The sequence below is a fragment of the Bidens hawaiensis genome, unplaced genomic scaffold (genome assembly GCF_021521415.1).
Source record: "Bidens hawaiensis isolate Kalapana, Puna unplaced genomic scaffold, B.hawaiensis_p1.1 tig00055517_1, whole genome shotgun sequence".
Classification (NCBI taxonomy): domain Eukaryota; kingdom Viridiplantae; phylum Streptophyta; class Magnoliopsida; order Asterales; family Asteraceae; genus Bidens; species Bidens hawaiensis.
The window spans coordinates 63983-79908 of NW_027500013.1; the positions used below are offsets into that span (position 1 = coordinate 63983).

At 43.5% G+C, this 15926-nt stretch overlaps 1 pseudogene; it reads right to left on the reverse strand.

Annotated features, from left to right (window-relative positions):
- Positions 1-392: 392 nt before the first annotated feature.
- Positions 393-1492, reverse strand: LOC143601096 (xanthohumol 4-O-methyltransferase pseudogene; annotated as a pseudogene).
- Between the last annotated feature and the right edge of the window lie 14434 nt (positions 1493-15926).

Here is a 15926-nt window from a genome sequence, read left to right on the forward strand (position 1 = left end):
TCCCATGTCACAGATCGTGGGTTCTAGTGTTTCAAATTCTATGCTTTTTAATTAACTAAAATAGTTGTTTGTTTAATATTAGTAGTGGGTAGTTGTTAAATAGTGGGCGGTTACTATGTAAGGTTATTTATAGCTAGCTTGTTAACATTTGTTTTGATTATGAATGAAGATATGAATTAAGTCTTGTTATCTCTCTATTGTCTAATCTGGTTTCCTTCTTATTTCTTTGGCCAATCGATTATCTGTTGGAACCCCAACATATTGCATAATAACAAGTTCTCTAACGAAATGCTCGATACTATTATTATATATAGATTTTAAAAAGATTATGACATACTAATAACACTGGAGGTTTATTAAATCATTTTGAAAAAGCCTCACAATATTATTGACTACGGATTAGTATGGAAAGGCTTCAATAATCCAGGAATCTTGATGATATTGTAACGACCAAAGCCTCCATTAAGTAGTTTCTTCCATTTGGGTTCCGTCCGCTCTCTTCCACCCGAAAAGTGCGCAAACATCCCTAGATCATATGTCAAACGCATGCCATCAAAAACATCATGTGTTATAGGTTGTCGAACGATGTCCACGATAATAAGCTTTCCAGTTTCCTTTGATAACGCTTTTTGACAGTTTTAAAGTATCTTAACGCAATCATTATCATTCCAGTCATGCAAAATCCACTGATTAAAAGACAAAAGCTAGTAAATATATATCACCATATATAAATAATTTTATAAAACAGATTTACCTTCATGAAAATTGTTTCTGCCGGAGGGATGGACTTAAACATGTCCCCAGCAATATGTGTAATGGTCCCATCATATGTTGGTGCAGTGGATATAACATGTGACAGATCAAAGTTGATACCTTTAAGATGTGGATACGCCTTCACAATCTCATATATTGCGGTCCCAATACCGCCCCCAACATCCTTTCAAACCAAGAAATCCATCCTTGTAATTTGAAACAATCGCATCCATTGCGATCTTCGCAGTACACGCCATACCCTCGTTGAAAACTCGATTAAACTCAGAGTTATGTAAACAAAAATCAAAGAACTCTTCTTCATGAAATGCTTTAAAAGCCGTCCCACCTTCTTATATGGAGAGGCAAACTAGTAACTGGGTTTGTGCGGTACATAACTAGGGATGCTAATGTCACATTGGTGACACATAATAGCCACTTGAACAGTGGTTTAGTGAGTATTCTGGTTTCTCTGATTGAACCATCACATCGAACACCTTTCGGTTAACCAAGAACATCATGATCCGTCCCAGCCTATCAACGTTTATCGATGGGGAATCAATCGGGGTTGAGATTTCGGACAGTGTGGTTGGACTTCCATGCTTGTTTATTAGTATGTCGGCGATGCGGAGCTCAACACAACATATTATAGCCATGCCATCAAGTGCATTGTATATGTACTGTAAGATTTGTGCCTGGCCTCTCAGGCTTTTGCTATCTGTTTCATTTTGGGTTTTCATGGCTCTTTTCAATTGAGTTAACGTTGAAGAGTCACATACTTGTATACCGCAATTTGTGTTAACCTAATATGATGTGTATTAGTTAGTAGATAAATACTAATAAACCAAATCTATCAAGTTATATTTATCTTCTTTTTTTCTCTTTTTGAACGGACTTATATTATCTTCTAATAATTACATCTGTATTTTGCCGGTCAAAAATATTTAAGATCTTAGTTTATTTTATTTAATTTTATTAGTTCTGTATTTCTCATGTAGTTATATAGTATACATGTGAGGCTGAAGAGGTAGGTCCCAGCAGAGCCCAGTTGGACCCGCAAGACTCACCTTTAAGAGGGACGTCTGCGCAGAAACCAACTGCGTCCGCAGGACCCACCATGCTCAGAGACGTGACGTCCTTACGCGCAGTACGCAAGCTGTTCCCGCAGGAAAAGCCTCCCAATGGTGAAGTACTCTGCCTGTTCCCGCAGCCGCGGATACAAGCCATCAGGGAAGGCTACCTGCGCAGCAAAGCTACACGCACAAGGCACTTAACTCTTAAATAATTCAGTAGTCACCTGAAGAAGGAGTGAGCAAGCCGGGAACACTCCCGCACAAAGCCGGGAGAACTCCCGCCCAAATGAGCCAGTCCGTATGATACTGGAGGATCTTTTGTACTGTACCTGACGAGGTATGGACAAAAGATCTGACCAAGGATACGACAGCTCACTGACAACAGTATGACGAGCAGCACACTCTTGTACTGTATGTCACTATTAGCCGCTGCCTACTCACCAACCTGTCGGAGGACGTGCATGGCCTGGCCTACAGTTGGTGGAACAGGAATAGTACACAGCCGGCCTGGTCACTATCAGCCGCTGCCTATCCACCAACCACCAGCATGGCATGTGCGTAGCCCACAGTTGGCAGAACAGGAACACTATTCAGCCGGCTGTACCTGCTTGGAAACCTACCTTCGGCTATAAATACTCCAACACCTTGGAATGGTATCATCTTATCTCATATCTCATATCTTGATATATTACCTGATATCTGCTCTAGTCATTCTCTTAATATACACTTATATTCAAGAGCAATCTAGTCTGATTCTCACGCCGGAGGGTGGTCACAAGGAGGTACCCCCCCTTCTCAGTGACGAGCTCACGGTGTCTGTTTTGCAGGTTATCAGAAGAACCATCTTCGCCGGATCTAACCCCTCGTGGGAAACATCTATTTAACCCCCAGATTATCCGTAATCTGCCCGGGGTCGATTAGTGTTTCTTCATTGGCGCCATCCGTGCATAAAAGCTAGAACTTAATCCTTTTCAGTTTTCTCAAAACTTCTGGAAAAATGGTTAAAGTTACTCCGGTCCCAAAACCAACGAGTGACCAAGAAACCCCGGTAACCACAACCCCAGCTACTGGGGGGAATACCGGCGACTAGACAGTTTTTACGAACATTACCCCGGTTACCCAAGCCGGGGCAAGTGCAGTAAATTTTATGAACACTACCCCAGTTACCCGAGCTAGGGCAAGTGCATTAAATAATCTTTCATTGGGATTCACCGATACCCAGTTAGAGAGACAACGAACGAGGCTCCCCCGCCAAACACTCGATGAAGTTAAAGCGTGGGCGGAAGCACGTCAAAAAGAATTCCAAGCTGAGTTGGATGAACGCTTACGTTCACTCCAACAGGCTGATGAATTCGGAGAGTACTTGGACGATGATTCGGAGGAATCCGATAGTGACGCAAACCCTCATCACAGGGCGAAAGGGAAGCGTAAGGAAACGGACTCCCAACCGAGAAGGCATTTTGGAGAAACCTTCAAACCAAAAAAAGCGGGTGAAAACCCACGTGACTTCTCCAAAACATTTAGACCAGCTGCAAATGCGGGAACGTCCAAATTTGCAAGGGATATTGCGGAAGCAATCGCCCCGAAAAGTGCCAAACAGATGTCCAACATCGGCACTTACGATGGTATATCTGATCCAGACGATCATTTGAACAGATTCATAGCGGGGGCAACCGTCAGTAGTTGGACGAAACCTACGTGGTGTTACATGTTTCAAATGACGCTTGTTGGGGCAGCTAGAGCGTGGTTCGATCGTCTACCGGTCCACCACATCTACGATTGGGCAGACTTCCAGCAGAAGTTCAGCCAACACTTCAGCAAACAAAGAAAGTATACCGAAGAGCAATGGACAATCCTCAACTGCATCCGAGAGGAAGATGAGTCTTTACTAGACTTCATCACGCGCTTCAATTCAAAGAAGCTAAGTCTGGGCACTATCAGCGAAGATCTTGTTCGCGCTGCTTTCATCCAGGGCGCGAAAGACCCAGACCTCATCCGCACCTTAACGGGTAAAGATGGCATGCCGTCCACATGGGATGCCATCATGACATCAGCTAAACGCTTTGCGGAAACGGAGAAGCAACTGGGTAGAGATCTCCCCCAGAGCACAAACCTCTACACCCAGAAAACAAGAGAAGACAACGTCCTTACCGCCCGACTAAACAAAAAGCGGAAGCTAGGCATTTGGCAGTCAAGGGTAAACTTTGACACCTCATCCGGCTTGCAACATCGGTTAGGCGGAAGGGATAACGTACAGTCGAACGAGAACTCCCGATGGACGCCACTCACCAAAAGCGTCACCGAGATATTCGCCACTGAGAAGCTCCCATGGCCAAAGGCTCCAATAATCCGACATCGTCACAATGCTGATCGAAGCAAATACTGTCTTTCACAGGACAAAAGGCCACAACACTGAAGAATGCACAGACTTGAAGGACAGCGTCGAAGCATTTGTCAGAGATGGGACGCTCGCGCACCTAGTGGCGTAACGAACGCTGAGCATGCTGATGCGTGTAGAACCCCAGTTGGGGAAAACACAAATAAAACTGCAGCTTCAATGTTGGAGACTACATACTGCGTAAACAACGAGATTCCGAACCAAGTGCATATCGGCTCGAAAGGCTCGATGACACTCCCAACAACATGGAAGGGAGCTCAGTTACACAATCTGCATGTAGATCAATTCCAAACTTGTAAAAGAAAAGGCCCAGAGCCACTTCTAATGGAAATGATTCTCCTTATCACATTGACGCTAATGGTCTTACGTTTATACTTACGAACTTTCCACACTGATATGCCGGTCTTCACCGCATACATAAGTGGGGAAAGAAGTCGTTGCGTGTGGAAGGCGGCAAAACCCGCATAAACACAAAAAACGGCAAACCTCCACGCAGGTCAGATGTAGGTAAAGTTTAGCCATCCTACTAAGTGCAAGTGACGGTCTTACCCGCACAATCACAAAGGAGGAAGCAAAACTTCAACCTATTATCTACCACGTTCAAAGGTTAACTTATTCTAAACACTTAGAAAATTTCTAAGGAAAAGATGAGGAAAACCTCCACGCAGGTCAGATATTGGTAAAGTTTAGCCATCCTAAGTGCAAGTGACGGTCTTACCCGCACAATCATGAAGGAGGAAGCAAAACTTCAACCTATTATCTACCACGTTCAAAGGTTAACTTATTCAGAACACTTGGAAGGTTGCTAATTTAAACTAAAGTATGCATGAGCAAGTCATATAACGTTAATAAAGCAAGTCATCCAGTGAAAGTAGCGGTCCTACCCGCACAAAGATTTATATTTCATAATAATTCAAGTATTACAATAATGGCCGGGTAACTACCCGCCTACATGAATATAAATCTATACAATGTAAACCTATCCTAACAGTGGGAAGGGATCTTAAGGTTCAAGCTTCAGGACCACTCCCTCCAAACCCACTTGTACCCGCACCATCAGTTGGCTGTGGCGGTTCAAGGAAGGTCTTTAGAATGGCTATCCCATCATCAGCAGCAGCAACTTCGTTCACCTTCTCCACCACCGGATGTGGGAAGGCGGCATACTGGTTCACTGCTTGGTCATATACAGCTTCAGTATCCACATCATATAAAGGGAAGTTGGAAGGCGGGATGCCTTTCTCAACAAACCCTAGACCAAGCAGGAAGCCGGCCTTTTCCCCATCCTCATGAGAAGCGTTGAGGGCTGCGCTCATGGCATCGTCGTATGATGTGTCCGTGAAGACTCGATGCACAACCTACAAGAAAAAATACAAGTATCAAAACCTTTTCTATTTACAAAGAAAAGCGTAAAGATATTATGAAATTATGAATACCTGAGACAACGCTTCTCGAAGAAGCCATTCCTTGGCAACCAGGGCCTCCTGGAGGACAGCTTGAGCTTGGTTACGGGCGCGTTCGGCTTCACTTTTGTTAAGGTTGGCGAGCAACACTTCCTTAGCAGCAGCCTCTTCAACGCCCTTTAGCTTCCGCTCAGTATGGTCAAGCACGCCCCTCTGGTCCAAGATCTCTTGGAGCTTCTTGGCGTCTTCCATAGCCAAGGCATCATGAGCCTGCTGGAGCCTCTCTAGCTTGGCTTTAAGCTCCTCATTCTCAATACGTAGAGGCTCAGCAACAGCTTCAGCCTTGGTGGCCCTCTCAGTTGCGTTCCGTGCAGTTTCCTTAGCCAGCCGAAGCTGTTCGTTAACAGCTTGGGCAGCCTTGGAACGGGCCTCGAGCCGGGCCTGAACTTCAACCTCGAGGGCCTTGAAGGCCTTCTCCTTTTCCGCAGCCACTGCGGCAAGCCTCTTGTTCTCCTCCCGGATGGCCCGCGCCTGAGCCACTTCCAGGCTACGCGCCGTCTTTAACTTGTCGTTTTCACGACAAAGTAACTCGACGTGCGGGTGCATCCGGGCAAGGAGAATCCGCAATTCATTCGACAGCCTACCCTCCTGGTAGCTGGACATGGCTTCCCCCAGCGCACCAGCGGGGGCGGCGTGGCGTGCCCATTCGACGCAGTCTACAGGCGTCCGAAGGGTGGTTCCCCGGCGGATGTTCCACCGCGGAACAAACACCTCATTCGAATCCGACACTGCAAAAACAAAAAGCAGTTAGGAAAAGATGATAAAAAAAAAACATAAGGCCAAATTCACCCTACGCACCTGTAGGGTCGACAACAGGCCGGTAGCCGCCGAACCCATCACCTGAACCTAACGGATATCCATCCAAGAGGTCAGGCAGATGGGAAGGAGGCACAAACGGGCTTGAAGCCCCAAACATACCTGCTGAACCGGCCGGGGGCGAGGTAGTTGCCGGCGCGGGAGGCACGGTCGAAGCCGCTGAGGTAGAAACCAACGGAGGTGAACTCACCAGAGGTGAACTCACAACCGTGGCCGTGGCTGCGGAAGAATCCACAGTAACACTCACCGCCGGCTCAGTGAAGGAATCAGTGAATATGGTACTGACAGCCGGCGGAGATGTCATCACAGTTGGCTCAACTGGATGAGCAACTGAACCAACTGAAGCAGGCGCAGTCGCCTGGGTCATCGCCTCAGGTAGGTTGACCAAGCCTACCGTCATGGGTCCGGAGGTGCTCCTCCCCGCTCCACCCTGGAATGCGGTAGCATCCACGCCTGCACAAAGAAGATATATAAGTATAATGGCGGAAAGCTATGCAGTTAAAGTAAAGGAAGATTATACTTACGGGTTTTCTTGAGCCTAAAGGTTCTGACAGGCGGGGACGAACCCGATGGAGCCGGCCTCTTCACGCCGCTCACCGTCGTCACACTGGGCTGCCCGGAGGTGACAGCCGTCTCAACCTCCGGAACAGTGGTCTCACTACCACCAGGGTTCCCCGCCGCCTCCTCGCTCTGGGTTTCCGAGTCAGACCGGACAACCGGATCGGCGGTGGAGGCAACCTTCGCCTTCCCCTTCCCGCCGGCAGCCTTCTTCTTCCTCACCAATTAAGGACCATCTGCGGATTCCTCATCAGAAGATGACAAAATTAGAGGAATTCCCGCAGAGGTTTGAGCATTGAGAGGGCGAGGGTCAAAAAGTTCTTTACCTGGCCGCCTGACGCTTAGGATCTCGTGGCCTGGCGGGTAGACCTCCACGAACCGATCCGCCGTTTGCTCAAGGATGGGCAACTCGTGCTCATCTAGAGCACGAGTACCCATCCGAGCGGGACCATCACTCTCCCGCGGCTGCAGGAGAGACTGCAAGTCGTTTCCCTCTGAAATAAAAAAAAGAAACAGTTAGAAGAAAAACCTATATCAACAAAGAAGACAGAGCATACCGTAAGGGACAGAGTTCAAACCGTATTCGAGGACGATGGGAATCTGTGACGCCTCCTTCCACACCCGGCTCATCCCGAGCATCACCATCCCGGACTCCGCAAAGCGGTACACCGGAGTCTGGATCCGGGAGATCTTGGCGAACCAATCCGCCTCCTGGTAGTTGGGGGCGTGAAGGGCGGGGAGTGCTCTCCCATTCTTAAACGTCATCGCAAGGGGGACGACGCGAGCGGAGATATAGAAAAACTCCCGCTTCCACGACCGAAGACTGCGCTCGGTAGCGCAGATCTTTAAACCCTTGATCCGATTGACCAAGGTGTACCACCCCTGGATGCACCTCCAGGAGTAGAAGGTCATCAACCGATCAACGTGGGGCTCCACACCCAGAATGAGGCACACCCACTCAAAGTGGCGGATCTTGGCGATCGCCATCGGGTGTACCTCCGTCAAATGCACATCGTGCCTCTCCAAGACACGGTACACAAACTTCGTCAATGGGAACATGATATTCCCATAGACGAAGAATGCAGCGTACACCCCTATCTTGCCCTTGGGGGCATCGTACACCGTCTGGTGTGGCTCCGGAAACTCAGGCTCGAACGGCTCGAGCATTAACTTCCGGAGGACGTACTGATAGAGGTCGGCCGGAAGAGCACACTGGCACTCGCCAGCAGTACTCTTGTCATCCTTGTCCGACGTGGACGACGGATTCTCGGCGTACACGTCAGACTCCTCGGCAGTAGCCTGAACATCATGGGAAGAAGACATTCTGGAAGGATGAAAGGCAACGATTTCAGAGAATATTCGCCGGAAATCGCTTAGAAGGAGAAGATAGAAGTGAAGGTGTGGATTACAAAGGACCCTCTCCCCCTTTATATCCTCATCGCAATGAATGCGATGAATTTAATACGGAGGAGAGAGAAAAGAGCTGGTGCAATGAAACTATGACACGTGGAAAAAGCAAGCTGGCAACAGCTGTTGACGGGACGCGCGCCGTAAAATCCGCACCCACGCGCCCAAAAAATCGCGCCCACGCGCCTGAAAAAGCGTCTGGAATGACCATGTACTGTCACGTCGCCATAACTTCCTGCACGTCCTGACACTGTCAGAAGAAACCGTCGGACGACGTTTCAACAGTTTGGACTGTTCTTATCCTTTCATCAACTCTTCGAATTTCAAAGATTCAAAAAGATTCAAAAGTAAGCGGGAATATACCCCTTACCTTGGCAACCAAGTAACTATAAGACAGGTGCGAGTACAGTGTTAAGGCAAAACCCTTCACATACTTAGCACCTGCAGGAAATTGAAGCCAAGAATACCTCGGCAACCAAGTAACCATAAGACGGGTGCGAGTACAGTGTTAAGGCAAAACCCTTCACATACTTAGGACCTGCAGGGAATTGAAGCCAGGAATACCTTGGAAGTAAAGTAACTATAAGACGAGTGCGGGTACAGTGTCAAGGCGAAACCCTTCACATACCTAGCACTCCGCAAGGAATTGAAACCAAGAAGGATCTTCCGGGCCATGCTTGCGGAAACGGGAATAACATCACCGCATAGCGGGAACGTCGAGAACTAGATTGTTTGAAGCTCCAAGATGGAATTGGTTGTTTAAACATAATTGATCACTATGTTCAAAACTACCAAAACCTCATGGAGAACCTACACAAGTGGAACTCAACGCTCCTGACTTGCGAGGAGGTTACAGACCTACCTACCCGCATCATACCCAAAGATCAAGCAGAAAAGTCGGGAATTTCTGCACGTGACATTAGGACTTCCGCGGGAAGAATCCCCATGGAAAACCTTAAAACTAAACCCTTTTCAAAACCCTTTACTTAAGTCCAAAAGTTCACCTCACTTATTAAATTCATGAGAAGAACATTGGACTGGGGGGACTTGAAGAGGTAGGTCCCAGCAGAGCCCAGTTGGACCCGCAAGACTCACCTTTAAGAGGGACGTCTGCGCAGAAACCAACTGCGTCCGCAGGACCCACCATGCTCAGAGACGTGACGTCCTTACGCGCAGTACGCAAGCTGTTCCCGCAGGAAAAGCCTCCCAATGGTGAAGTACTCTGCCTGTTCCCGCAGCCGCGGATACAAGCCATCAGGGAAGGCTACCTGCGCAGCAAAGCTACACGCACAAGGCACTTAACTCTTAAATAATTCAGTAGTCACCTGAAGAAGGAGTGAGCAAGCCGGGAACACTCCCGCACAAAGCCGGGAGAACTCCCGCCCAAATGAGCCAGTCCGTATGATACTGGAGGATCTTTTGTACTGTACCTGACGAGGTATGGACAAAAGATCTGACCAATGATACGACAGCTCACTGGCAACAGTATGACGAGCAGCACGCTCTTGTACTGTATGTCACTATTAGCCGCTGCCTACTCACCAACCTGTCGGAGGACGTGCATGGCATGGTCTGCAGTTGGTGGAACAGGAATAGTACACAGCCGGCCTGGTCACTATCAGCCGCTGCCTATCCACCAACCACCAGCATGGCATGTGCGTAGCCCACAGTTGGCAGAACAGGAACACTATTCAGCCGGCTGTACCTGCTTGGAAACCTACATTCGGCTATAAATACTCCAACACCTTGGAATGGTATCATCTTATCTCATATCTCATATCTTGATATATTACCTGATATCTGCTCTAGTCATTCTCTTAATATACACTTATATTCAAGAGCAATCTAGTCTGATTCTCACGCCGGAGGGTGGTCACAAGGAGGTACCCCCCCCTTTTCATATCTCATATCTTGATATATTACCTGATATCAGGCCGTTCATAAAAAAAGGATGCATGTGATGTTGGTGTTTTGGAGTTTTGGGATGCAATATCTTTTGGATTTTGGTATTCGTTGTTCCACAAAATCTTCATCACTTTCTTCTATATATACGATTGAAAAGGTTGAAAGCTAGTGGTTGTATTAACATATATTAAATAAATATTAAAAAAATTAATTAGTAATCAAGATTTAGGAACTGTAAAACTATTATGTGGAATAAGATATGTTTTAAATTATGTAATTCCAATTCCGGATACAAGGGCTGGCAATTGGGTACTTGTTAAAGACACAATAAAACATGTTAATTAAAAAAATGTGGTATGCGATTTTTTTATTTTTTTAAATAATTGAAATTAGTGTACTAAACTCCCTCTGTATCCCTTATTGGTACACAAAACTTAAAACTGTTTTATAGTCATGACATATAAAGTAGATAAACAAGTCGTATTCAAGTTTGATATTTGTGTCACGCGCGTCGCCTCTTACCAGTTAAATCTGTTAAGACACGAATTGCCAGCCCTCAATTCCTACTAATTTCATAAACCAAAACCGAGCCTAAGTAGTTATAAAGCCATAACATTGAAAATGAAAAGAAATAGTTGTAACTTACTAGAAGTAAAAGAGTAAGTCTCATTAAATAAGTAAGATATGGCCAAAAATAAATAAATAAAACAAAATAATATGACTTGCTAGAATAAAGATTTGATAACATAATAGTTTTGGTGTAGTTTTATGCATGTTTTAGAGATTTTTTACAAACATATATAACTGAGTCCATAGCTTAGATTTAAGGCCTCTAGTAAGGAATTATGTCCACTGAATTGTTCAATCAGGCCGTTACTCTTTTATTATTATTATAAATTACTTTTTAGCACGCGTGTTACGCGGGTTAGCAGTTTTTTTTTAATATATTCCGATATATTTTTTTATTGATTTGTTATGTTTTGTGATTATGGGGATTTATATTTTTCGTAATGGATAATATAAATGTTGTTTTCATGGGTATATTTATTTATGTTTTTGGTTAGTTTTTAGATTTTGTTTATAATACTGAATGTAATTTTGATTAATGCATCACCTTAAATGGGCACATGGATGTATTAGCTAGTATAATCCATCATATTTTTCTTTAATATATAAATTTTGTGCTTCATAGGGCATCGCACTTACATACAACTTTATCACACTCAGGAACAGTTAAATCCACAACTTTCTTCACCACCTCAAAAAGGTTGTTTCGCATTTTCTATATATTGTTCTATATATAATGTATATATGTGTGAACACGCCGGTGGGCAAAAGTGAAAATGCACTAATTTTGACGTTATTTTACTAATCTCGTGAAAATAACGTTAAAAGTGGCGGAATGTTAATCAGACATCATGTGGTAGAGGTAAGGCTGTCTACATCTTACCCTCCTCAGACCCTGTCATAGTTTGCTATTGGTGGGATATACTGAGTACGATGATGTTCTATGTTCCAAAAACTTCATTGAATGTATTAGTAGCCCTCTAATCCTACAAAAAAAAACAAAGAAAAGAAAAAGGACAAATTAAAATAATCAACCAACAAGTTTCTAACATTGAGTAAAAACATCCTAAAATTTGATGGTGGGTCTTTAACTAAAAAAAAAGTCATTTGATCCTTATCTATCATAACATGCTAACAGACATGCAATTCATGCATCAAAAATTCATAAAACATCACTTAAAATATTCAAGAAAAAAATAGTGTACCTTGTCACCTGATGACATTACCAAAATTTAAACACTTTTCATGTTGACCCGTTTCAAACACTATGACATCCAACCCGGCCTGACCTGCAATTAATACAAAAAAAATAATAAAATGACGAATTTACATACAATGTCAACATAAGCATTGGTTATCATTAAATTCCATCTTTATTATTATGACAAACCAAATTGGTACTGTTAGAACTTAGAAGGGTACCATAGTAATCTTAGTTTCTTAGCTAAACACAAAGATTAAAAAATAAACTCGTATTTTATTATCATAAAATTTTATTATGATATTTAATTAATAACTAGTATTTAGATCCGACGCAATTTTTATTATCATAAAATTTTATTATGATATTTAATTAATAACTAGTATTTAGACCCGCCACTAGAGGTGCACAAATCGGTTTTTTTGAAAAAACCGGTTCGGTTATTAACCGGACCGGTTTTTTTTGTCCAGAAAAAAACCGGTTCGGTTAATAACCGGACCGGTTATTAACCGGTTTTTATTGCTGAAAACTCAAACCGGCCAAACCGGTTTGGACCGGTTTAAAAACCGGTTAGAACCGGTTATTAAACCGGTTTTTTATAACCGGTTTTTAATAACCGGTCTAACCGGTTAACCGGTTTTTTTTTTTTTTTTTTTTTTTTTTTTTTTTTTTTTTTTTCTTTTCTTTAGGGTTTAGGGTTTAGGGTTTCGTTGTTAGCATTCTTTGCTTGGAAGATTAAAAACACATAACTTTCATTTATAGCTTTTACATTAAAAATACAAACATTAAATCGTTATCGCATATTCGTAACTCAAAAATACAAACATTAAAGAATGCTTAGACACGATTACATTAACAAGTTGATGTTTGTTACTCATTTTCTTCGCTACCCGATCCCGAGCTATTCCTTAGGTAATCGTCGTACGCGGCTTCTTCATCGGTCATTGGTTGAATGTGTCCTTGATTGACCTCGTCTTCATACAAGGCCGCCTCATAGTCCATTTCCCCCTCGAGTGAGCGTTGATGTTGTGCCCTGTCTAAAGAGTCCATGTAATCCTTGTAGCAAATCGACATCTCTACAGCTGCTGGAGTGAGTCGAGTCCTCCTAATCGATATAACCCTGCCAGAAACAGAAAAAGCAGACTCCGAAGCTACCGTGGAAGCTTGGACCGTTAGTAAATCTTTGGCCATGGCGGCGAGGATCGGAAACTCATCCTCCTTACCTCTCCACCAAGCCAGCAAATCAAGACTTCTAAATTCATCCGGAGTCATGTGTTTCACAAAGTTGGTACCACCATACCTTCCAAGTTCACTGCTTGGGGTGTTTACCCTTTGACGTTTACCGGCGTCTTCCCAAATCATGTAGTACATCCCCATTTCAAGGTCGGTTTGGGATTGGGATTGGGCAACAGCTCTTAACGAGTCATGAATTTGGGAAGACGACCCGTGTTTTGTAAGGTAAACATCATACATGTTTGCCAATGTGGTGTTGAAATCATTCTTTAAAGTTTGGCTATAATAGGGGTTTTGATCGTCGTTTAACCCTAGCTCATCACAAATTTTTTCTATTAAAGCTTCAACACCACCAACATTGATGCAAGGGTTTAACGCAGCCGCACAGGTCAAAACAGCGGGTAGTTGTTGAAAATATTTTATAAATTTTTCTTTCATTTTTGCACCCATATCAAAATAAGGTGCACCCCTACAATGAATTTCAGTCAACTTTGTGCACATGACAGCAATTTTTGGTAAAGCAATGGGGCTTGTTGGATAGTAAACCCCGGATAAACTAGTTGTGCAAGATTTAAAAATTTGAAGAACCTCCGTAACGATCTCAATCAATAACCAGTTTCTAGGATCGTACGGTGCACATTTACCCCTACTTGACATTATTTGATGAAACGCAACTAGTGATTCTTTTTGTTGGATGGCTTTCTCAAACATATCACAAGTCGAGTTCCATCTTGTTGGACAATCCCAATTGGGCCCCAACCATTGACAATTAGCTTCATCACAAAATTTTTTGTATCTTGAAAATGTTTTATTGTTGCTAAAAACATCTCGTAACATTCTTTTAAAATTGTTTCTTTGCGTTTCGATCACGTTTAACCCATCTTGCACGGCCAAGTTGATAATATGTGCAATGCATCGGCTATGAAAAAACGCTCCATCACAAATAGGTTTATACTTTAATTTTAAATGGCCAACCGCGGCCGTATTGTTGGACGCGTTATCAAACGATATTGAAAAGATTTTATCTTCAATCTTGTATTGTCGAATGACTTTATCCAAGAGTTTAAAAATATTTCTACCCGTGTGCGGGTAATCAAACAATTGAAACGCAACGGTTCGTTTCATCATTTGCCACGACCGGGGGTCAACCCAATGAGCCGTCACACAAATGTATGAGTCGGGCGAACCATTAGGTACCGACCACACATCCGTTGTTAAGTTCACACCAGTTTGTAAGTTTGAAAAGTATGAAATTAGTTCGGATTTAGCGTTTTTCCATGCTTTAAGCATATCTCTTCTAAGGGTCGAACGACTTACGTGTTGGTAGCGTGGTTGAACATACTTTTGCATCATCTCCGTGAATTGAGGGTTGTCGAAGTGGTTGAAAGGAAGTGATTGTTGAATCACAAAGTTGCCAAACTGTTGACGTACCGCTTCAAGGTCGTACGTAAACACCGTTCCTTGATTCGTCATCTCCGGCTGCGAACTACTTCCGGATTCGTCCTTCAAGACCTTGCAAGAGGGCCTTTCTACATGAGCTCTTAAACTGGAGTTTGCTTCTTTGTTATAAAACTTCAAACAATGTTTGCATCTAGCTTTTTGGGTTCCGTTAGACATTTCGCATAGGTCGAAATGTTGCCAAATATCTTGGTTTCGTTTCGTGGGGATGATCCGAACGACGGTTTCTCCCGTGTTCGAGGCACCCATGTTGACCGATGAAGCAGCACTTTGGGAGGCCATGATAATCGACTACGAATTAAGAGTGGTATACTCGAGTATGAAATAAACGACTACGAAAGAAGAGCGTTTGGAGTTATAATCGCGTATGAAATAAACGTTTAGAGCTTTTGGAGTTGTATAATCAAGTGTGATCTAACCAATACCCAACCTAAACTATATATAGATGTTTGTGGGGGTAAAAAAACCAAAAAAACGGCTAAAAAAACGGGCAAAAAAAAAAAAACGGCTATAAAGCCGTTTGGTAACGTTCGAAAACCGGTTTAACCGGTTAACCGGTTATTAAAAAACCGGTTAACCGGTTTTTTTATAACGGCTATAAACCGGTTATTTTAAAAACCGGTTAACCGGTTTTTTAATAACCGGTTATTAAAAAAAACCGGTTTTTTTTATAACCGGTTATAAAACCGGTTTTGGCTCCAAAAAGTATAACCGATACGTAAACCGGTTACGTAAACCGGTCAAACCGGTTTTTAAAAAAACCGGTTTTTAAAAAACCGGTTTTCCGGTTAACCGCCCAAACCGGTTCCGTAACCGGTTTTTTTGAACACCTCTACCCGCCACAATTGCGGCGGGGTTGTGAAGACTTACGTCTTAGCACATTGCACTTGCAAATACATAAAAACAAACCAAAAATGAAATAAGTTCTACTCGAGCTTCATGTTATTCCAAGTTTTTAACAATAATACAACTAAGAATACATCAACACAGTTGTTTTAATTTAACGGCCAAAAACTTTACAAAAGTATATAAGGCCCAAAACCTTTACAAAAGTCAAGTTAATTAGGCATTTGTGATTTGTCTAATTAGAGTGTGGCCAC